Raw genomic sequence first — 23,354 nt, 5'->3', positions numbered from 1 at the left:
GCAAGTCAAACTATGGGTTTGAATGACAAATCACGATGCTCCAATTAGTCTTTTCTTGATGAAGAAGTGAATAACTAGCTGTCAGAATGTGCCAGAATTCATCTAAGACCATGTCTTTTTCAAAATTTTCACTCCGCACACCACCATATGGCTAAAAGTTCAGGGATTTTTTCCTTGCCTGGCTTTCATCACTGCATCTCCTTCCCTGCATTGAACTCCAGAACATCCATCTGTTCCTCTGATGGATTCCTTCCTGATCCATCCTGGTCCTAAAGAGAACCCCAAAACCTTCATCTCTGCTTCCTCCAGCTCTGCCTCCCGTCTCTGAACCCACAACATGGCTGCTTTTTTTTCTCATTTTAACACATATCCTCTGTCTCTCATTTGTCTCCTTTCCAAGGCAAACCTCCACCCCTCTAGATGTTCCTCCACCTGCTGCTGCAGCAGCGGCTTTCCTCTGTTCTTTATCCATCAGTACCATGTCTGGTTGTGTCACCATTATCATCCTGTCGCTTGTATCTATATACAGGTAGTCTGTGTACAAAACATGGTCTAAAAGGGGGTTACACTTATCACATTAACAGCTCTAACGCGCTCTTTCCACAGTCTGCTGGATTTAGGGGAATGGATTAAATAAAAAATTCACACGACACGCCTGAGTCTCACCTATTTCTCCACTACTTAGCCGCACTACGACCCGTCGCCTCAGCACGCACGTGGAAGAAATGTACATGAACATTTTCTCTCATGATTAAATTAGAATACGATTCAGGAGGAAACGACTTGATTATGAAACGATTATAAATGCATCCAGAATCTGCATTTTTCCTTTAGAAATATTTTCTCTTTACTATAAAACAATAGAACAATATTACATTTTTAAGTAAAAGCAAGATCAATATACTAACTAACTGTTGAACTTTTATTAAGAACATACAATTCTGATATGAAAAATATTTCATTTGGTAATCAAAACCTTTTCACTGCATCAAAAGGGAAAACACTTCAGTGAACTCAACACCTTTAAATAAGAGAAACTTCTTATCAGTAGACCAGCTTCAATGGAACGCTCTTTAACCCTTGTGCTATCCTAGGCACTTTAACATTGGGAGTTGGGTCATCTAGACCCACTAGACAGTGCACTGAACCTTTTTTCTTCAATGATTTGTGATCTTCACTGGTGTCCATGGATTACATGAAATCTTTCCACCTTTATCCACTTTTGTCATGGTAGGGAGAACACGTCAATGTAAGGGGGGTCATTGGATAGAACAAGGGTTATCCCACATCAAACTAAATTATTAGTGTCTAGCTCACTACTGAACATATTTTAGAACAAATCCTAAAGAAAAGGCTTTGCAACTGTTGTAATTCCGTGCCTCCTCAACGATTACTCCACATCTGCTCCTCATCATCACGTCACCTGCAGCTCATCACAGAGACTGTTTATTCTGGGATGGAGCCTTCAGCAAATAACAGATTATTGTGCCTCATGAAATTCTGCAGCCCGTTAGTTTGCCTTCCTGCCTGTCAGCAAGCTCTGCCAGTCTGCTCACCTGCTGGCCTGCTCTCCTCTCCTCCATTCATCCCCCCTGCCTTGCAAAAATAAAACTTTAAATCATGAAGTAGCAGACAAAAACCATGAGCTATATTTTTAAAATTCCTTCTACTAAACGTAGTGAAACAGGAGTTAGAAAATTAACAGAAAGTTAAATGCCTACTGATATATTTTGATTTATTGTGTTTATATTTCATGCTTAGGTGTGTCTGCTTGGGATGTTGGACTCTTTGACTAGGAGAAATCTAATGAACAAAAAGTGTAATCAGTTGTTCTGAAAGAATAATAATAATAATATGATAAACATCCATCCATCCATCTCTTTGAGTGGAGCCCTGAATCCAACCATCTTCCTGGATGTGGTTGGATTCAGTGGATGTCAGTCTCCTAACAGAGGAGACTGCAGCAGCACATTCCACCAGCTGCGTCATTTTCTTTTAATTTGGTTTTGAATTGTTGTTTAGGACATGGAAACTGGATCTTTGCTGTTTCTGTTCTCACGAGGATCTTTTGAATCGCCCTTAGTCCTGCCTGAAGTCCCCCAGGAGCTACACCGTCGTGATGCATTTGCCTTGACTCTAAAAAGGGCGGGGCAAATGCCCCTGACAGCATTGTTTCTGGGGGTAAATTCAGACACTCAAACCCCTCCACCACGATAAGGTGTCGATTCAGGGAGGGGGAATTTAGTTATAGCCAATTACCTATAATTTGGGTGGGAAAACCGAAGGACTCGGAGGAAACCCACAGGCCTGCTCAACCTCTTCATTTGCTACCAATAATTTTGGGTGACTGATTATTTTGTGTGTAGATACCTTTAGTTTGTCAACACAAGTGAATTTGGATAAGTGGGGGGAAACCGAAGCTCTCGGAGGAAACCCACACAGACACGGGTCTGTCAGGACACAAAGTCGACCCGACAAACTAACGTGCCGCCCTGTTTTTTCAAACACCAATTATACATTCACAGCCTAAATCTCTGTGTACTAAGCCGTCCAAATCCCTAATCTAACCCAATATTTAATGTGGCAGCATGTCTCTGTACCTGACATGTGATTCAGTGAATCCAAAGGTGAATGTCTGGTCAGATAATGCTTTCAACACTTTGAAAAATCCCTGCCATCTATACAAAAATAAAGAATTTGGAGAAGTGGGGGGAAACTGAAGCCCTCAGAGGAAACCCACACAGACACGGGTCTGTTAGGTAATAAAGTCGACCCAACAAACCAACGTGCCGCCCTGTTTCTTCAAACACCCCATAGTGAACAGCTTTCCTTTTATTTTACCCTTTTTTTAGTTCTTTTTCCCACAATTATAAAGAAAAAAAGATCATCCACAGTGTTCTAAAATGTGCTTTTTATTTAAACATGTTAATTTCAATGTTTTGATTATATTTTAGATCAGTCACATGAACAGATTTGGAAATATTTCTAGAGTTCTGATTGTGTTTTGAAGAACAGGCCTCTTTGTTCGCTTTAAGAGCAAATTTATAATCCTAATTTAGAAGAAAAAGTTGACTTTGGCTGCCCAATCCTGGTCCTCAAGGTCATGGAGTTTCTAGCCCTCCCTGCACTTCTTGCTGCTGGTACCTGGACCAGGTGTGCTGAGTCAGTCAGAACATGGAAACACCTGAGTCAGCAAATCAGCAAGAAGGAAGCAAGGCAAAAGCAAAAACACAGGCAGGGTGGTAGATCCCAAGGACCAGGATTGAGCAGCCCTGATTTAGAGTATTTACAAAATACACTCCTGCCTGTGTGACCCTAATTGTTTAAAACCCTAACCCCCTGTAACCATGACAACCCAACTATTAATGTCTAGACGACCTCAAGCCTCCTTCAAGTTCTCTGCATTTATGTCTTGAAGCCAAACAGTCGACGAAAAAACTTGGTGATAGAGGACCTCTTCTCAGGTTTTTCTTTAGGCTCTTTGACTTTTTCTACTTTCTTCTTATTCTTCACTTTCTTCTCTTTATGGTTCTTTTTCTGTTTTTTCTCCTTTTTAACATTCTTTGGAGTTTCCTGCTGGAGTATTTGCTGACATTTGTTCAGGTCTTCAACTTTGTTTGTACTTTCAGTTTCTCTATCATTTGGTGTTTCTTCCATTTCTTCAATAAGCAGCTCTATTCTTTCTTCACTTTCTTTTTCATGGTGTTCCTTTCCTTCCATCACTTCATTTTCCTCCATGTCCAAACATTGGTTTCTTTCCTCTCTTGTTTCTTCTCCGTGTGTCTGGCTCTCATTCCTGAGATTTGGGGTTTCCTCTACTTCAACTTTTTCTCTGATCTTTGCTTCCAGCTCCTTCTCTTGATTCTTCAGGTAAGTCTGTTTTTCTCTGAGTTCATCTGCATTTCCAGCTTCTTCAGACAGCAGCTTGTTTAACCGCCTCTTCTCATCTACATTGAATTTCAGATGATTTCTCAGATCTTTCATCAGGAGCTCTTGCTGGGAAGCAGCTTCCAGTTGTCTCCTCATTTGATTGTTTTCTTTTTGGAGCTGTTGGCTTTCTAGAATCAGTTGACAGTTAGCATCAATGAACGATTGCATCTCTGCTTGGGTGGCTTCCACAGTTTTTCTGAGTTCATCCACATAGTTCAGCTTCTCATCTTCATCCCCTCTAAGGGAAGCTGTTTGCAGTTGACTCTTCAGCTGGTGGTTTTCCTTTTCCAGCTCCTGGATGTTAACAACCAGCAAAGAGTTTGCGTCTTGAAGCATCTTTGTGGTTGTTTGGTTGTCTTGAAAAGCTGTTTGCAGTTCTGCCAAACGGACCCTTTTCTCAGTGTTCTGGTCTCTTTGGGTTTGGAGAATTAGAGCCTCATTTTCCAGCTCCTTCAGCTCTTCTGTCATCTCCATGAAAGATTCCTCTTCTGGAGAAAACACTTTGAGATCTTTGTTTTGTTCCAGAAGTTCTTTGTTTTCTTCAGCCAATTGGAGGCTTTTTTGCTGCAAGGCCAGATGTTCTGATCTGAAGGCGTTTTGCTCCATTTCCATCTCCTCCATGTAATCTACTCTCTGCTGGACCATCAGAATGTTCTCTTGTTGGGCGCGTTTGAGCTGATTTCTAAGCTCAGCGATGACTAAGTCCTTATCAGACTGTTGCTTCTGATTTTCTTGGTGGAAATTTGGCTGCAGCTGCACATGTTGATTACGCACAGCGGGATTGGGATTAGGATTTCTGTAATCCTGTTTATGATGTCGGTGAGTGCGGTGCGGATTTCCAGCACCGTGAGGGTTCTGCCAGAAGTTCTGGCCGTCAAAGTTTTTCCTGTATCCCCTGTTATAGGCCATTGTCTCCAGAATAAAAGGCAAAATATTATGTGTTGGTGGTGAAACAGTAAATATTTGCAAATGACTTTCAGGGAAAAAGGCTCTAAAGAGGAGAACGAAGAGTTTCAGTGGCTTTACTGAAAAAGGCTTTAAGTTGCTCAAAAACGTCTGTTTTTGTCAAACAAATTTCTAAAGTCCTGGGGTCTATAAACAAAGATTTCTGAGATGATGTCACAAAGACTCTGACATCAGACATTGGTCATCATCAGTCATCGTCAGTCATCTTGAATAATACCTAACCTAGTAATGATGTCACCTGACCTGATGACATCATCAGCAGATTGGGTCATGTTATGACACGTTGCTGTATTTCAAATGTCAAGAGGAAGAAATAGTTTTTTTAAAAAGTAGAATCTCTTTTGTTTCTATTTCTGCTCTTTTCTGTTTTGTCTCTAAAGCATATTAGGCGAGACAATTAGGAGAAGAATCTCTTCTAAGGTTTTGTTTAGGAGTTCTTTTTTTTTTTTTTTTTTTTTAACTTGTCCTGTCCAACAGCTGGGAAGACAGATGAGAGCTGAGGGCCTCTTGTGTTGGACATATTTTACTTTAACAAGAGGGGTTATTAATCTTCAGACAAACCAAAGGTATGTCTGGATAAACCCCTTTTGTAATTGAGGCCAAACTTTATTAATTTCAATCATGTTTGAAAATCTTTGTTTAGGAGTTCTTGTAAGGAAGCAGCTGGTGTTGATTGATCTTCTGTTGGTGATGGACCTTCCCCATCAATAGTTTTTACTTCATTACCAACAGTTGTGTCATTGGGTCTGTCTGATGGAGATGAAGTTCTTCTGAAGCTCCTTCCACATCTTCCAGATTCATGGAAACTTTCTTTGAGTTTTGTTCCTTTTCTTGAAGCTGGATCTCAATGTCAGTTGATTTCTTGTCACTAGCGTTCTTTCCACTGGCAGAAGTCACCTGTTTTCCAATCAAAATGTGCTCAAGTGAAAAGCCTGAACCATGCAGAGATTCTTGGTCACAGGGGAGGATGTCTTCTGGTCACAGATCTTGATGTGTGATTTTGAAGCATTTGACATTCCATCCTGCAGTTCTTCCTCAAGCACCTCACTCACATCCACAGAGGCACCATCAGCTGCTGGAGACTTTACCTTCATTCCTGAAAACTGGGCCTCTCTCATGAGGTTTTGTTCTTTGGCAGCATACGTCTCCTTACTGTCCTCTGAAAGGCGCCTCATGGTGAGGAAATCATGAGCGAGGGCTTCTGGTCTCAATAACTACAAATGCATTTCAAAAGAAAAAAGATGTTTTTTCCTGTTTTCTAAGGAGAATTGTTCTTCTCCAGCTGTAAATGGAGTTCACTCTCTGTGTTCAAACAAAATGATTGAGAGACTTGCTGTCACATTTGAACGTTTATCAGAAGAGTTATTGAGGCTGGAAGTCTGAATCTGGGAAGATCTTTTTAACTTTACCAAGTCTTCTGAGTCCTGCACTCTGATTGGTTGACACCCCCTTGGCCCCCCATATTCCATTATCGGACACAGATCCGTTTTGACACAAATTTCTTACAGGGAACGTGTCAAAAGTCTGAGCGCAGTTGTAGCGAGCTGTGATTCGAGCAGTTGTAATCACCAATTGGAGGTTGTAACTCTAAATGAACACATGCAAACGGGAATTTGTCAGTTGGGATTTTGTTTGTCAAACTTTACAGCTGAAGATTTTTACACACAGATGCAGATTTTTGGTGTACAAGTTCTCAGATTCTATTTTACAACTTCTCACATCAAATCTACAAGCTCGTCCATTTTGACCCATTTTTACATTCATATATGAGTCCGCAGCCAAACCAAAATCAATAAGTTTTCATTTGTAATGTTTACAGTTCAGCTTGACCATGATGATATCATCTAATTTAATGTCATCATGAAAAACTTCAGTACATTTTAGTCTGTTCAGAGCTCCCAGCAACTGCTGAGCTGCTCTGATTCCACACAAATGAGTCGGTCAGAGAGAGTTTTTCTGTATGAATTTCTCTAAGCTCTGATCCAGAATTTCATAGACCAGACTAATGTAATTTGGATTCTTAAATGACTCATGGAACTCAATGAGATTGTCGTCTGGATCCAGAGATTTAATGATTCACATGGCTTTATCCTCATTCACTACTTCACCCAAGAAAGTTCATTAATTCTTAACGTTTCCAACAGATAGTGTCCTGTTCTTGGTTCACTCATTTTGTGTTAAGTTTACTTAAAAGTTCTATTTCTGTCTCTTTCTGGATATTCTCTTAGATTTTCTTTTCTTTTTTAACATCCATTGGAGATGACTCTCAGAGGACAGAGCAAGAACAAGAGCTGTTTGCAAACTCTGCAGCAATCGTGAAGCCACACGGGAGCTGTCCAGTGCTGAAAATCAATCCAAAGCCTGCAGTGATCATGGACAGAGACGCAGAGCTCTATACATGTGTTGGAAAGGAAACTGCCTTTAAGATTTTTTCCTGAATCTCACTCACCATTTTTACAGCTGACTATTCAGACAGCAGAAACATTCTTCTGTGTTTTCAGAGGTCAATAATTATTAATATTTACTCAAATTAGTTTAGCTTCCAGCTCAGTTTCCAAAGACCTGCTCCTTGATTGAGGTCAACTGATGTTTAGGGAGTCTAGAAGGTTGGGCCAGCTCTGTGACTCCAGAGTGGATCTTCATTTATTATTATCTGCAGCAATATTTTTAGCAATAATAAATAGTTTGTCTTTGTTATGTAGAGTGGGGTTGGTGTGGGAGGGGGGGGGATGGCTAAACAAACAGAAAAGGGAGAAAAGTAGTTGGTGGATGATTATGGAAACACAAGGAGAGCAGTTACAAACAAAAGAGGAAACAAGTTGCTGGAGATTTCTCAGTATGACTTCCACATAGATGTGAACCAAAAGTTCTGACCCTGTCCACAGCAAACACATCCACAAACACAATAAACGTGCCTATTGGCTTAACAAACCTTCACACATGTCTTTACAGACCCACAAATACAGATCAACTCACAAACATACAAGCAGAAACATGTCAAGCGTGTCAAGCTCTACCGTTGATGCATGAACATTTTCTCTCTATCCAGCACTCTAACCCCCAAACTTTTTACTTTGCTAACAACCCACATGTAACTTTACAGATATTTTTTAAACGTTAAAACTTTATTTTTAATTTCTTTTAAAGAACCACACGTAGCTCCGGAGCCTACTCTCCATGACTTTCATGCACAATAATTAAACATTTGTGTGTATTTGGCATTTTAATGCATTGCATCAGAAAGAGACACAAAGTGCTGAGGATTATTTTTTTTTATTTTTTATTTTTTTTAACTTGTCCTGTCCAACAGCTGGGCAGACAGATGAGAGCTGAGGGCCTCTTGTGTTGGACATATTTTACTTTAACAAGAGGGGTTATTAATCTTCATACAAACCAAAGGTATGTCTGGATAAACCCCTTTTGTAGTTGAGGCCAAACTTTAATTTCAATCATGTCTGAAAACCTTTGGTGTTGGACCGGACGGAAAAGGAAAGAGGGGAAGAAGAGAGAGGGACGTTAGAGAGAGGGGGGGTAGGGGGTGATAATAGGAGGGGAAGGGGGATAAGACCATGAAGCAGCATAAAGCAACAAGTTTACTGGTTGTTAATCATTATGGTAAGGTTCAAATGTAGCACAAAAAGGGCGGAGCCTGTCCACACACACACTCAAATGTTATAAACACACCTGCTAGCTGCAAAAATGTCCACCTGTCGACATGTACACAAAACAGATAGTGTTCACACGCATACTTATGCCTTAAAACCAACTAGTGTGAAATATTTCAGTCATTCAGTCATGCAAACTGTTGAGCTAACACCTGTGCTCAGGTGAGTGTTTATGTTCTTCTAAAATGGATGGTGGAACGTGAAAAGAAGGAGGGAGAGTGCCCAGCCATCCCCAACCCAAGACCCCCACCGCAGCAGCAGCGGCAGCCGGAATCCCCCCAACGGCACACGGGAACCGGCAGGGAACAACCGCCACCCGGGCGACCAAGCCCACTGTTAGGGGGGTAGTTGATGATGAAAGGCAGTAAGAAATTTGGAGATGGAATGAAAAGATGTAATTGAATTATTGCAGGTTAGAGGGATGATCTGGGTGAGAACACACGAGCCACCAAAGAGGAACCAAGTATTTTTGGCCACAACAATAATTTATTAATCCTAAAAACCTGACTGGCCAATAAGATGGTAAAAAACTTTAAAATACATAAAACAGCTCTAAAAAGTATAAAATACAATAAGATGAAGAAACAGGGTAAAAACTAGTAAAAAGCTATATTAAAAGTCCGGGGGACAGACGACAAAAACAGCTTTGGGAGGCCGCAGATCCAGAATGCAGGGGATGTCGTCCACCCGCCAGACTTGACCCACGATGTCCTTCCTCCATGACCAGGGAAGTCCTCGGGTCACACGCACCGGGACCTGCAGGCAAACATATCTGCCAGCACCAGAAGCAACCACGGTTGCCTTAGGCCATCCTGAGGAGTGTGGCTACGCTTTCCCATACTTACAGGCCAGGCAGAGTTCCCCTCTGCCTCTGCGCGTATTCAGCCTCACAAACTCCTCCCCGTGTCATGTCGCTTCTGGCTGGCCTTCCGGCGCGCTGGGACTCCTACGTGGAAACTCAAAAGCGGCAGCACCAAAGGTACTCCAACATCCAGGCTGGACTCAGCCTTCTTGTGTGTTTCTACCAGTCTGCTAAGTCATGTCGGGCTACTTACAACACAGGCAGGGTCCCTGCCCTGCCCCTGCGTGTTGACGGCATGGCAGAACTGGCGGTCCCAGCGGTCCAATTGCCCCCGGTGCATGCGCCCTCCTCACTCCATTGGTGCACCTGATGAGTGGTCTTGCGGTTCAAATGAGTCCCCTGTGCATACAGGCCCAGTGGTTCCCGTCTTGTATACCATGCTCCCAGGGTGCGCAGAACCAAGCGCCCCTGGGATATGCGCCCTCCTGGCCAGGCAGGAACTTTTCCCAGAGTCTGCTACATTCTGGAGCCCGTCTGTTTCTCTGCTCCACTCCTATATAGTCTATCAATTAAGAGCAGGTGCTTCTAATTAAGGGGCGTGTCCACATGCAGCATGCAAAGGGTGAAAAAACACAACATGCAAAAAACCATCCAATCATGCAATTTGTCCCACCTGCTCACACCACCACCCAGGCCAGGGCCAGCAGGACCGGTGCAAGGCCCCCAGAGCCAGAGAGCAGGGAGGCACGGAGGGAAAGAGAGCGCCGCCCCAGCCCAACCAGGAGAGCAGCCCCCCCGCCGCGCCGGGAGAACCCAACGCAGGGCCCCACCGGAGACGGACGCCCACAGCCCCAGACGAGCACCCCATCACCACCCAGGAGTTCCGGGCATCCCCCCGCCCCAACCCCAGGTACGAGCCAGGACCCCCCAAGGGAGACCCGCTCCGCACTCCAGGCAGCCATCCGCCCGGCCCACGGTTGGTCCACGGAGGAGCAAGGCAGGGGCCAGCCGCCCCCGCCCAGGAGGGGGGAACCCCGGGGAAAAAGGAGGGCCCACAAGGGGTGTTGTAAATATGGCCCGACCAGGCTCGGCCACAGTTGGAAATTTGGCGGGGCCCAGCACTCAGGAGCAAGGACCAGAACCCACCCCCCAGGGACACGAACACCCCCGGCTCAGATGTAATGTGAACCCCCCCACGGCGCGGAGAGAGCACCGCCGGGCCCAGGAAGCCGGCACCCCGGGGACACGACCGCCGTTGCAAAGGGGCCCGTACCCCCCACCAGGGAAGAGGCAGGGGACAGATGGTCCTAGGTCCCACCTTCCTTGTAAAATGTGTGTGCGTGTATGTGTGTTTGAGAGGGTGTGTGTGTGCATGTGTGTGTGTTTATGTTGGGATGTATATATTGAGGGGGGAGGGGTGTGTGTACTAAGGGTGGTGCAGTTAAAATTGGCGGATAGGGCATTAAGGGGACATCTCCTGATTACTCACAGTGACGTCCCCTCACCCTCCCCACCAAGGGGCCCTAAATGTCTAAGGTGCAGTTAAAATTGGCGGGTAGGGTGCTAGGAGGACATACGCTGCTTGCTGGCAGTGATGTCCAAGCACCCCCCCCTACCAAGGGCCCTACATGTCTAAGGTGCAAATAAAACTGAAAGAGGGGGGGCCCACTCCATACGGCAACCAAAGGAGGGGGGCCACTGCCTAGTAAACCCCCCCCCCAAAGCTCATCGCAGGCTAAGCCCCCCACCCCCTCACCCTATTATGAGGTTATATGAGGAAGGGCGTAAGTTGGGGACAGCTGGTAGACTGTCCCCCGGTGGTCAAACAGCTGTCCCCCACCACCCCCCCAGCAAAGGGGCCAGGCCCACCCAGCCCAGGTGCCCCACCCCCGGAGGCGCCGACACCCCAGGCCCAGCGCCACCCCCCCCACACAGAAAGAGAGGAGCCAGAAAGCGTCGGCCCCCCCCGGAGCAAGCCCAGGCCCCCACCCCCAAACGCCGGCCCTAGAAGAGCTCTGGTCAGGCCTCGACGGGACCGAGGCAGCCAACTGGCCGGGGAAACCGCCGATGGCCTCAGCGGAGACCCCGACCCGTCAACCCCCCCTGCCCCGTACCAATAGTGCCCCCCCCCCCTCCCCCAGAATGCCCCCCCACAGGACAGGGCCGACAAGACCCCCAACCCCACCCCACCCCAGACCCCGCAGCCGAGGCGGATGACACCCAGAGCGACTTGGGGCCCCAAGAGGGTTGTCCCGTCCCGCCCCAGAGCCAGGGAAGGGCCGATCCCAGCCCCAGGTGTAGATGGGAAGCCCATCCAGCGCCGCTGGGCCCCCCCCCCGAGCAGCACCCCCCGCCAACCCCCCCCAGCACAGGCAAAGGGACCACCCCCCCAAGCCAAGCCAGACCACCACCCCACACCCCCACCACGCACCCCCACACCCAAGCCCAGAGGACCACGCAGCGCCCCAGCCCGCCCCACCCAGGCGCCGGACCCGACCCCCCGACCAACGGAGCCCCCACCACCCCCCGCCAGGCACCGGAGGCCCCGACCCCCACCCCGGCCCACGGCAGAAGGGCTGAGGATTAAACAACACATCTCACATATAGATTATCTTGTACAGTCCATCATTACTAAAATGCAGTTCTCTGTTTATTTCCTTCCTCGAATAAACCAGACTAATTTGGTTTGCCTTTTTGCTTTTCCCCTTCCAAGTTTGCTTTCCGTCTGTGCTGACCTGTGGCCTCTCTCAGAAATGTTTGGAGTTAGGAATTTGTTTTCTTCCCCAAGTGTTTTCTAGAGGAGAGACTTGCTGATGTCAAGCAAAACCCCAACAAGATAATCCTTCTCAGTCTGTGGAACACAGACACAAGAAAGTCAGCCCCCCCCCCCCCCCCGTCACTATCCACTGTCATGGTTGGACATATTAGAACTGACTTCTCTAATGCAAACTGCTGCTCCACCTGCTGGTCTATGACAGTGTTGCTCCCAGAGGCTCCTTTTTCTCATGGTGACCTCTGTCAGGTTACAGACCCCTGAGTCAAAAAATAAAAGTCAGAATGGTCAAAAGTTGTTGAAGGCTTTTGTGCGGCCAACAGCAATACTAAAGGGCATTTTCCCAACAGAATGAAAAGAGCAAAAGCTATTCCACTGTTTGAGTTTGAGGATGAGCACAGCGTCACAAATCACAGACCTGTCTCTACACTGCAACAACATTTGAACATTTTAGAGAAACTTTAGACATTTATGAGGTTCTAACTGACTGACAAGAGATCTGAAAAGATAAAACTAGAGCTACGTTAAAAAAAATGCAGTGGGGACATTTGCTAAAAAAAAATCAATTGACAATATTTATTAACTAGAAGGAGCTGAATTTCCAGAAGAAAAAGCAGAGCTGAATTTGCTGAAGAAATGGCCAAAAATGTGAAGATGGTAAACCTTTGAAACAAAAAAAACAACAACAAAAAGAAATAAAGAAATGATCAAAGTTGACCATAAATAAAGTGAAAACAGCACAAGAACAAAGAAGATATGTTTATTAAAAATGGGAGCATCGGGTATCATCAAAGCAGAGAAGTTGTTCAGCACAGCTCACGTGTCTCGCCATGACGACGCCACCAAGCAGGTACAGTGGACAGGAGCTGTTCTTCATCATTTAGTGAGAAAACAGCTGTTTGTTTTGTTTGTTATTCCCTCTACAGTCCAGCAGGGGGCGGTGTAGGAGCAACAAGAAACAACGTTTTTCACTAAAAAGAGAAGACTCGTTAAAGTTTCCAGAAGCTGCTGGATCAACAACTGTGGGAGTTCTTGTCAGAATATTCTGATGAAGAGTACAGAGTAGATCAAAAGGCTGGGTCTGGATGTTTCCTCAGGCTGTGCTACAGCGTCTACTCTCAGGTGTGATCCCACTGCTGAGTGGCACGCGGGCTTTGACCTGCTCCGTTTCCGGCCTGGGCCGGTTCACCCGTCCTTAGACGACCTGGTCTCCCCGGGCTCCCCCAGAAAGACCATATCGGTACTGAACTCAGTGCAGACACCCGATCAGCACAGTCCACTGCAGCTCAGAGCTCCTGAGCTCCAACCAGCCTCCAGCCTCAGCCTCCATGAGCGCAGATTACAGGCGTGCGCCACCACACCCGGCAGGAAACACAGATCAGCTGTTGGACTGAGATGCTGCAGTCACAGCATCTTAGTCATAAGATGTCATATAATCACTCCTTCACTTCCATAAATGTGGTATAAAGTGTAGAAAACACAAATATTCAGATGTACAAAATTAAAGAAAAACTATTAAAAACGTTTTTCAGTATGAAAATCCCTGAGGATTCAGTCATGATATGGTTAAAACGGCTGTTCAAGTCCCGGCTGGGGGACCTGAAAAACAACATCAATGGGGGACCTTTCTGTCTGGAGTTTGCATGTTCTCCCCGTGCATGCGTGGGTTTTCTCCGGGATCTCCGGCTTCCTCCCACCGTCCAAAAACATGCTTCATAGATTAATTGGCAACTCTAAATTGTCCATAGGTGTGAGAATGAATAGGTGTGTGATTGAGGACATTCTACCCTGCGACAGACTGGCGACCTGTCCAGGGTGTCCCCTGCCTTCCCCCACAAGTGGCCGGGATAGGCTCCAGCAGCCCCGTGACCCCGAAAGGGACTAAACGGAATAGAAAATGAAGAAATGAATGAATGAATATGAATACGGCAGAGTTTGTTGATGCGTTCCTCCATGTTGCTGTGCTGGAGGGTTCCTTCTACAACAGGAACCCTCCGGCCAAAAAGTTCTCCTTTTTGGCCGGAGCTTTCTGAGGACTGCGTAGTAGCATTTCCGCATTCCGCGGACCTCTTTCGGACTTTTCTGACTGCAGTTGTCATGGAGGCAACGCTGCCACGAAGGAGGCGTTGCCTTGGGCGCTTCAGAGGGGATGCACGGGGGAGTAAAAAGGAGGAGGGCTGCTCGGCTCTCTCTGAGTTTTGAATGAGGAAGTGTTTGCAGACGTGGCAACAAATACTCCTTGAATCCTTGACATGAAAAGATCTCAAAAATTGCTGTAATTTGCGTATTTCCTGTTCTGTTTAATGGCATGCTACGTGTAAAATCAGACCACATTTGTCTGTGTCAGTTTCTGAAACATATCTTCAGGCAATCATCATGTCTACTGTTTCCTTTTGTCTGCCTGTTTGGTCATTTACAACAAATAAAAGGTGAGAACCACTGAGCCTCAGGTCCATCCTGGACTCCTGGGGGGTATTCCAGAAAGCAGGTTATGCTAGCTCCCACGGTAAGTTTGAGGCTAAGGACGTTGATAACCTCAGTTTTCGGTTCCAGAAATGGAGGTATGTTTCGGGGTAGGTCAAGTTGCCATAGCAACTCATGCTCTGAACATAACCTGGTCTGGAGCAGGTTTAGTTGAAGCTTAGTTTGTTTACAGAGAGGTGAAGCAGCATGGCGTGTCCATTTGAAGATGATTTAGTGGATGAAGAAGCTCAGATAATACTTTTTCCACCGTGAGAGGGTGATAAGATCACGTATGGATGTTGGAAAATTAAACTTTTTTACTTTGATCTAACTTAGTTATTTCTTCAGTTAAGATAAATCATTTTTTTGTTAAGCCATCTTAAAAATAACACGTAGTTTTCCGACAGTTATTTTACTTTCATTCAAAATAATTCAATTAAGTAGGTGTAACTTGGGTGCTGCTGTTAGAGCGGCACCGCAAGGGATTGTGGGATACCATTTCCTTTGCTTGTCTGGATGGATTTGGGTTTAAGTGTGGCTTTTTGACCAAATGTGTTTAGTTGTTTAGCTGTTTACTGTGTTTTGCCGTGTTCTGCCGAGTTATTTTGTCCTACTTTGCTCAAGTCTCTGCACCATGAGTGAGAGTGAAGGAGAAGATGATGAGTTTATATAGCACACATACCAGTATTATTTTGGTGACAATGATGGAAAATTCTTTAATGGATTTATGCGAAATGTGCATTTTTTTCCCGTCCTTTTTATTGTAATAAAAATTAGCATATCTGCAGGCTCATACTTAGACATATGAAAGATCAAGAAGTATAATTAATTAAGATGGAAAAAATATTAATTGAATTGGAGTAATATGACATTTAGTTAGATAAATACATAAATTTGAGTTGTATAAACAATTATTGAGTTTTATAGACGTAAGAAATTAGGTTGATTAAATTTAACTCAATTATTTGTTACCAATACAAGTAATTCATTTACGTTGGCAAAATTGGATAAGTTATATATATATGCGTCACAAGGAAAATGGAAATAAGATCAGAAATTTGTGCGTTTACTTTCTCTGTTCTTCTACTGCAAGCAGAAACTCTTTCTTTTGCTGATGCAGCCGTGTTACTTTTTTGATAGACGTATAATCTTCATATGCCGTCATTAAAACCTCAGACTCCATCTCACCGAAGTATAGCGCTCTCTTTTTTTTCACCAAGCGTGAAAAAACCCATGCCCCGCCCCCGAGCACCGCCCCTGGGAAAACCCTGGTTAGGCCTCGACGGGACCGAGGCAGTGCAACAATAGGGTTGACTCTCCCCAGGGCAGCCCCCCTCCCCCCAATAAAAGCCAACCCCCACCTGCACAGGCAAAAAGACTCACCCCCAACTTCAGTGATGGCATCTGTCTGGATATTCCATCTCAGAGTTCTGTAGTTCCATCTTTTCTTGGACTAAGATGCTGTGACTGCAGCATCTTAGTCCAACAGCTGATCTGTGTTTCCTGCCGGGTGTGGTGGCGCACGCCTGTAATCTGCGCTCATGGAGGCTGAGGCTGGAGGATGGTTGGAGCTCAGGAGCTCTGAGCTGCAGTGGACTGTGCTGATCGGGTGTCTGCACTGAGTTCGGTACCGATATGGTCTTTCTGGGGGAGCCCGGGGAGACCAGGTCGTCTAAGGACGGGTGAACCGGCCCAGGCCGGAAAGGAGCAGGTCAAAGCCCGCGTGCCGCTCAGCAGTGGGATCACACCTGAGAGTAGACGCTGTAGCACAGCCTGAAGAAACATCCAGACCCAGCCTTTTGATCTACTCTGTACTCTTCATCAGAATATTCTGACAAGAACTCCCACAGTTGTTGATCCAGCAGCTTCTGGAAACTTTAACGATTTTTCTCTTTTTAGTGAAAAACAATGTTTCTTGTTGCTCCTACACCGCCCCCTGCTGGACTGTAGAGGGAATAACAAACAAAACAAACAGCTGTTTTCTCACTAAATGATGAAGAACAGCTCCTGTCCACTGTACCTGCTTGGTGGCGTCGTCATGGCGAGACACGTGAGCTGTGCTGAACAACTTCTCTGCTTTGATGATACCCGATGCTCCCATTTTTAACTAACATATCTTCTTTGTTCTTGTGCTGTTTTCACTTTATTTATGGTCAACTTTGATCATTTCTTTTTTTGTTTTTTTTTAAGTTTCAGAGTTTCAACATCTTCACATTTTCAGCCATTTCTTCAGCAAATTTAGCTCTGCATTTTCTTCTGGAACATCTGGAGGGCTGGTGCAGAGACAACAACCTCTGCATCAACGTGAAGAAGACCAAAGAGATGATCGTGGACTTCAGGAAGGACAGACACCCCCCTCCAACCCATTCACATTGGAGGGGCTGTGGTGGAAGTAGTCTCCAGCTTCAGGTATCTGGGCGTGCACATCTCCAACAACCTTACCTGGAGCACCAACACTTCCTGTCTGGCCAAAAAAGCAAATCAGCGCCTCTATTTCCTGATGAGGCTCAGGTGAGCTGGGATGAGAATCACAGTCTTGACCTCCTTCTACAGGTGTGAGGTGGAGAGCGTCCTGTCCTTCTACAGGTGTGTGGTGGAGAGCGTCCTGTCCTTCTACAGGTTTGAGGTGGAGAGCGTCCTGTCCTTCTACAGGTGTGAGGTGGAGAGCGTCCTGTCCTTCTACAGGTGTGTGGTGGAGAGCGTCCTGTCCTTCTACAGGTGTGAGGTGGAGAGCGTCCTGTCCTTCTACAGGTGTGAGGTGGAGAGCGTCCTGTCCTTCTACAGGTGTGTGGTGGAGAGCGTCCTGTCCTTCTACAGGTGTGAGGTGGAGAGCGTCCTGTCCTTCTACAGGTGTGAGGTGGAGAGCGTCCTGTCCTTCTACAGGTGTGAGGTGGAGAAGGTCCTGTCCTCCTCCATCACTGTGTGGCACAGCAGCTGCTCTGTGGCAGAGAAAAAAGCTCTGCAACGAGTGACTAAAGCTGCAGCCTGCAGACCACCACTGACATCTATGAGACCAGATGCAGGAAACGAGCCTCCCCCATCCTGAAAGACCCCACCCACCCCTCCCCCACTCTGTTCCCCCTGCTCCCCTCAGGCAGTGGAGCATAAAGAGCAGGACCACCAGATGAGGAAGAGTTTCTTTTCCAGAAGCAGTCAGACGCTGAACTCTGGAAGATCACTTTTCTTTTGATCAAAAGCAGTAAAGTTGATTTTCTTTATAACAATAGTTTTAATACAGACTTCATGTAAACTGTTGATAAATTCATACAATAAATCTACAGAATGAAACAATAAAACCTTTATTAACTTTTAGTGATGTTACACATTTAGACATTTGATGAACTATGAGAAACAACACATTTATACACACAAACACACACATAGTGGGGCAGTTTAATACATGTGATAAAAATAAACATTTACAACATAAATAAAACCCAACTAGGATTAGGGGTGGGGGGGGGTCACTTGGGTTGGGGTTAGGATTAGTTTCAGGTCAGGGATGGGTGGAGGCCATGCTATGGTTGGGGTGGGGGGGTTGGTTTGGTAGAGGTTAGGGTTAAGATGAGGTCAGGTGACGTGTCAGTCAATGCAGATTTGAGCAGATCTTTGACACCCCGTACTACAGGGGTCAGAGGGGGTGGGGCAGGAAAGGTTTAGGTTTTAGGGTTAGAGGTCGGGTTAGGATTAGGATTAGAGTTGGTTAGTCAGGGAGAAGCTGCAGTCAGAAAGTCCTGAAGGATCCTCACGGACACGCTGGCGACAGCCACCCCCCCCCCCCCCCCTGGAAGGTTCCAACTGAACAGAGACAGAGGGGACAGCAGATTTAAAGGACATTTCATGCTATTCTATAGTCTACATGCAGAAATATGATAATTAATTACCTTTGGCTCACTAAAGAACGATTTAATAAAAGATAATTGTTATTTTTGCAGCTCCGTTTTTACAACCGTATGACAACGTGCTCGTTTTCAAAGATGGGGGGGGCTGGTGCTCAGAGTGCAGAGTTTTAGAGAAATACTCTAAATACCACTTTAGGGTTGTTTTTGTGAGAAATTAACAATATATTACACTTTAAAGCTTCAAAGAAGGAAGGAAAAAAGGAGATTAAGAGGAAAAGAAAGAAAAGTGGAGAATGAGGAAGGAGAGGAGAGGAAGTGGGAGGATGAGAAGAAAAGGGAGAGGACAAAGAGGAAGCACATTCTCACCGATGGATTAACATGAATGAGGGCGATGTCATTCTCCTCATTCACTCTTTCAATGGTGGCCTGCAAATAACCCCCACTCTTCAGTTTGACCTGGAAAACGGTGAGGACACAATCAGATCTATTTCCTGTTCTTCAAACAATGATGAATTGAGGATTTAGTAAATCATCGTTGCTGTCACTCACCTGAACTCTGAGGCTCCCTCTACAACGTGGACACATGTTATAATATCACCATTGGGTGATATAATAAATCCTGTGCCCCCACTCTTCAAAGTGCTCTGAAGGGATGCACTTCTAAAGAGAGACAGAGGAAACAACTGATTTAAAGGGCATGTATGCCATGCAATTCATAAGCCTACATGCATATATATATATGAGAATATATTACCTTTGGCTCACTTAAGAATGATTTTTGAAAATAAAAAGTTACTTTTGCAGCTCCATTTTTGCATGTGTATGACAGTCCGCTGGTTTTCATGGATTGGAGGGCTCACAGTTGTAAGGCAGCTGTGCTGCAGCATGGTGGCCCTCCTCCTCCTCCTTACCAGGCTGATGATGTCAGGGGTGACAGTCCATGGCAATCCAGAAGGGCTCCCGAAAACTAGGACTGCCTCCCCTGGCCGCACCGCTGCAAAACTTAAGATAGGGAGGGGGATCTGTGGGAGGGGGATGAAGACAATGCAGATTTAGAAGATCCTTGACACCACCTACTACACCAGAGAAGATCTCTGCTGGACATCTACAGCTCCCACTCCCTCAGTAAAGCCCAGAACCTCCCCCTCCAGCCAGCCTTCAGCTCAGGGACCAGAGGTTCAGGCACTTACCTCCAGACACATGATATGAACACCACCGCTGGCATTGTGGCCTCAACCATGTCTGGTAATCCCTATTCCAGCAAAAACAAGGACCCTCTGCTCAGCTGACTTGAGGGGGGGGTTATGACAATCTATGAGAGCAATGGAAACAAATCTATTTTCCTGTTGCTCTAAATGGATAGCTATTAATACACTTATTTAATACAGTTAATATTATCTTATTATACTCTGAATGTCAGAATCCAGCTTCTTCTCAGATGAACATCACTCACCATAGTAACAAGAGAAAACAGGGAAAAGCTGCAGTCAGAAAGTTCTGAACGATTCATCTTCTTCAGAACCGGGTCGTGGGGGCAGACGTAGGGGTGAAGTGTTCCCCTGGGTCTTAGGCTACGTTCACACTGCAGGGCTTAATGCTCAATTCGGATTTTTTGAAAAAATCCGAATTATTTGCTAGACCGTTCACATTTCCAAGTAAATCCGAACTTTTGTGATCTCCAGTGTGACCGTGACACGACCCAAACGAGACCCGCATGCGCAGAAGCCAGAAGAATACTCAACGGTGAACGACGTCACTTGTTTGCGGAGCAGATGTCAACAACAGTGTTGTCAAAAGCGGAGCTCTTTTTGTAATATTAAATTTATTTTCACGAAGGAGCAGCACAATTACAATCTTCTCATTTTAAGAAGGCAATGGAGTCTGGATCGTCTGTACCCACTGTAGTGGAAGAGGAATGTGTATGTGTTGGGGCCGCGCGCCCGCGTGTGTGTGTGTGTGCAAGCGCGTGCCGCGATAGAGAATAGGGGGGGGGGGGGGGGCAGTGTGGGCGCGCATTCATGTTGTGTGTTACGGAGGACGGTAATAAAAGAAGGTTTCCCCCAAAATAAATGCTATGGACTCTTTATTAACCCGTTCTGGAGAATATAAGGATCAGAACAGGGAGGAGGAGGAGGATCGCCCGGGACCCCCGCGCTTGAGCACGGTCAAATGGGAGAAAGAAAAAAAAGTTATCGCGTAAAGGTTCAACACCACGCTCTGCCATTTATCTGGAAACGTTCTCGTTCCTGCCTACTTTAACGCAAAATGATGACGTTTGTTGCGTGTCGATGACGTACAGTTCGGAATCAAGTCGCCTGGCCGGTCAGACGGCGGTCGCAATTGAAAAGAACGGCTACAATTCGGAATCAGGCCGGCAAACCCACGGGGCCTGGGTCGCAATTGAAAAGATCGGATCTGTGTCATTCAGACTGTCATGAAAAGATCGGAATTGGGCCGCTTAGGGGCAAAAAATTCGGAATTGGGTCGTTTCAGCCTGCAGTGTGAACGTAGCCCAAGTGCTCACCAGGCGAACTGGTGCTGGAGCTGCTGGCAGGGTTGTGTTTGGTCCAGGGGGGCCATGGGACTATTGCTCTCCTCCATGCGACTGGAAAAAGATGCACAAATTATTAGGGATGCCACAAATATTGGTTTAAACTGAACCGTATTTAACACCTTTAACACCTGATTTAGGTTTTATCTATTACTTTAAAAGAAGAATTTTGAATATATGTTTGTTTTATAGTCTTTAACATTTAGTTGATTTAAAATGAATGGCTCCACCATGCGGGCTGGAGGGACCGGAACAAGGAGGCCAGAGCAGAAGGTCGCGGTTGAGAAGCGTCTGCTGGTGTAGAATTCTGCAGAGACAGAAAAAGTTCAGATCAGAGGAGTTTCTAGCAAAGAATGAAGAGATAACTGTGGCCACGGCTGTCTGGATTTACTGAACATCTTCAATTGTTGTGGAAAAAGTACAAGAAGTTGTTGTGCTTTGTGTTCATGACACACTTTCATCTGCATATCCACACAAAAATCAGTAAATGGTCTTTGGTCTTCAACCGAACCAGCAGCAATGACCATGAAGGCATCACGTTACATATTTTCCAGCTGAGAGAAGGCTGTGGCTGACGAGACAAACCTACCAGGAACTGGAGGACAACATCTGCAGGGACTCCAAAAGAAATCCCTGGATATTTGTGGCTCCTGTGGACCCCTAGGACCTCCCCGTCCTGCAGAGCCATACGACAGAAAAAAGAATGGCCATCAATCCATGAACATGGGTCGTTCACTAAGCCCAAAATTCATTTTTATCAGGTACAATGTGAGTGCAGATTGTGGTGGGTTTTGACGTTCATGGTGAGGGTCAAATTTTCGCTTAAAGTGTAAAAAGAAAGAAGAATCACTAAAAAAATCTGGTCTTTCAGTCCAGAACTGCAGGACACAAAAAAGCAATTTGGTTCTGAAAACAATGACCTGGACCCATTTAGTTAAACCAGTGAGTCAGTAGAACCCAGTCATCTTCATAGTACAGATGACAGTTTGGATTGACCTTCACTGTACAAACATACAGGAAGTGACAAGTCTGCACCCAAAGCGTTTCCTTTATGATTCTTAGTGACCAATCACAGCGTCACACTCTGACTGTCAGAATCCAGCTTCTGCTCAGATGAACGTCACTCACAGTATTTCACAGTAGTAACAAGTCCACAGCTGTGTTTCATCATTGTACTAAATGGATTGCGTTGTTTTTAAAATAGCTGGAAAAAAAACTAAATTACACAAAAACTAAATACACCCCCCCCCCCCCCCCAATGATTCAAACTGCCCATGCTAATATCTAAATGGAAACTGCAAATTAAGCTAGCAGATTAGGAGTAACTAACCACCCTGTAACGTATTTATATATCCTTCAGATATGGTTTAGCAGAGTCGCGAGACTAGTTCACATGACGTACATTAATATTCTGCTTTGCGACAGTCGTAAATCAGTACTACGGACAGCAGCAGGGACAATTATAAAAGCAAAAGCTTAATTCACCAAACATTAAACACCGTGTTCCCTCATTTACCCCAAAATAAGCGAAATATGAAAAGTAGGAATACCACCGTTTTAAGACTTTAAAACTTTTTACTACACGCACTTTCTTCCCCAATCATCTACTGCCCCTTCATCAGGAGCAAATTCCCACAGCAGAACTACTCACCACTCTTCCACACCATCACTGGAACTCACTGCGATCACCGCTGAATCTGCCTGCGGCGTCAAAGTCTAAGGCTATGTTCACACTGCAGGGCTTAATGCTCAATTCCGATTTTTTGAAAAAATCCGAATTGTTTGCTAGACCGTTCACATTTCCAAGTAAAACCGAACTTTTGTGATCTACAGTGTGACCGTGAAACGACCCAGAGTTGACCCGCATGCGCAGAAGAGTACTCAACGTCGAATGACGTCACTCAGAAACAGGAAGAGACCCAAATTCCCTTTAGAGAATAACGCCTGTTTATTCAAGCTGACACAAACAGCATAGAACTCACTTCAATTCACAACCCTCTCACTCAAGGTTTCCCCACTTCCCATGAATCTTAGGGGCTGAAGGCGGGGCTAACCCCCAGATCGCTACAATAATTGGTTCGTATCGTAGTGGCGGTCACGTGCATTTCCAGGTGGGCGTTACAATATTTAACAAACATGCTTAATATTTTTAAATGAACAACCTTACTTTACCTGTTTTTCTTTCAGTGCAGTCTCAGTTTGTCCAGCTGATGGCACCTGAACTCTGTCGGAAGAACCACCATGGGTTGGACTCCCGGCCCGGGTTTCTGCAGTAGCTGTGGTCCCCAGACCCCGACCCGGGTACTGCATGACATAATGTGGAAACTCAGTCCACTTCAGACAAGGAGGCGCCTGAGTCCAT

At 45.5% G+C, this 23,354-nt stretch overlaps 1 long non-coding RNA gene across 1 annotated transcript; it reads right to left on the bottom strand.

Annotated features, from left to right (window-relative positions):
- Positions 1-18,377: 18,377 nt before the first annotated feature.
- Positions 18,378-22,162, bottom strand: LOC111946472. Its single transcript, XR_002872199.1, has 6 exons — positions 21,582-22,162; positions 21,223-21,299; positions 20,966-21,046; positions 19,196-19,463; positions 18,991-19,101; positions 18,378-18,897 (listed from the first exon to the last, which is right to left on the bottom strand). It is a non-coding gene; the product is annotated as an uncharacterized LOC111946472 (long non-coding RNA).
- Positions 22,163-23,354: the final 1,192 nt, after the last annotated feature.

Source organism: Oryzias latipes, chromosome 19 (assembly GCF_002234675.1).
Source record: "Oryzias latipes chromosome 19, ASM223467v1".
Taxonomy (NCBI): Eukaryota; Metazoa; Chordata; class Actinopteri; order Beloniformes; family Adrianichthyidae; genus Oryzias; species Oryzias latipes.
The sequence above is the reverse complement of the archived record's forward strand: the minus strand, read 5'-3'. Positions and strand labels throughout refer to the sequence as shown.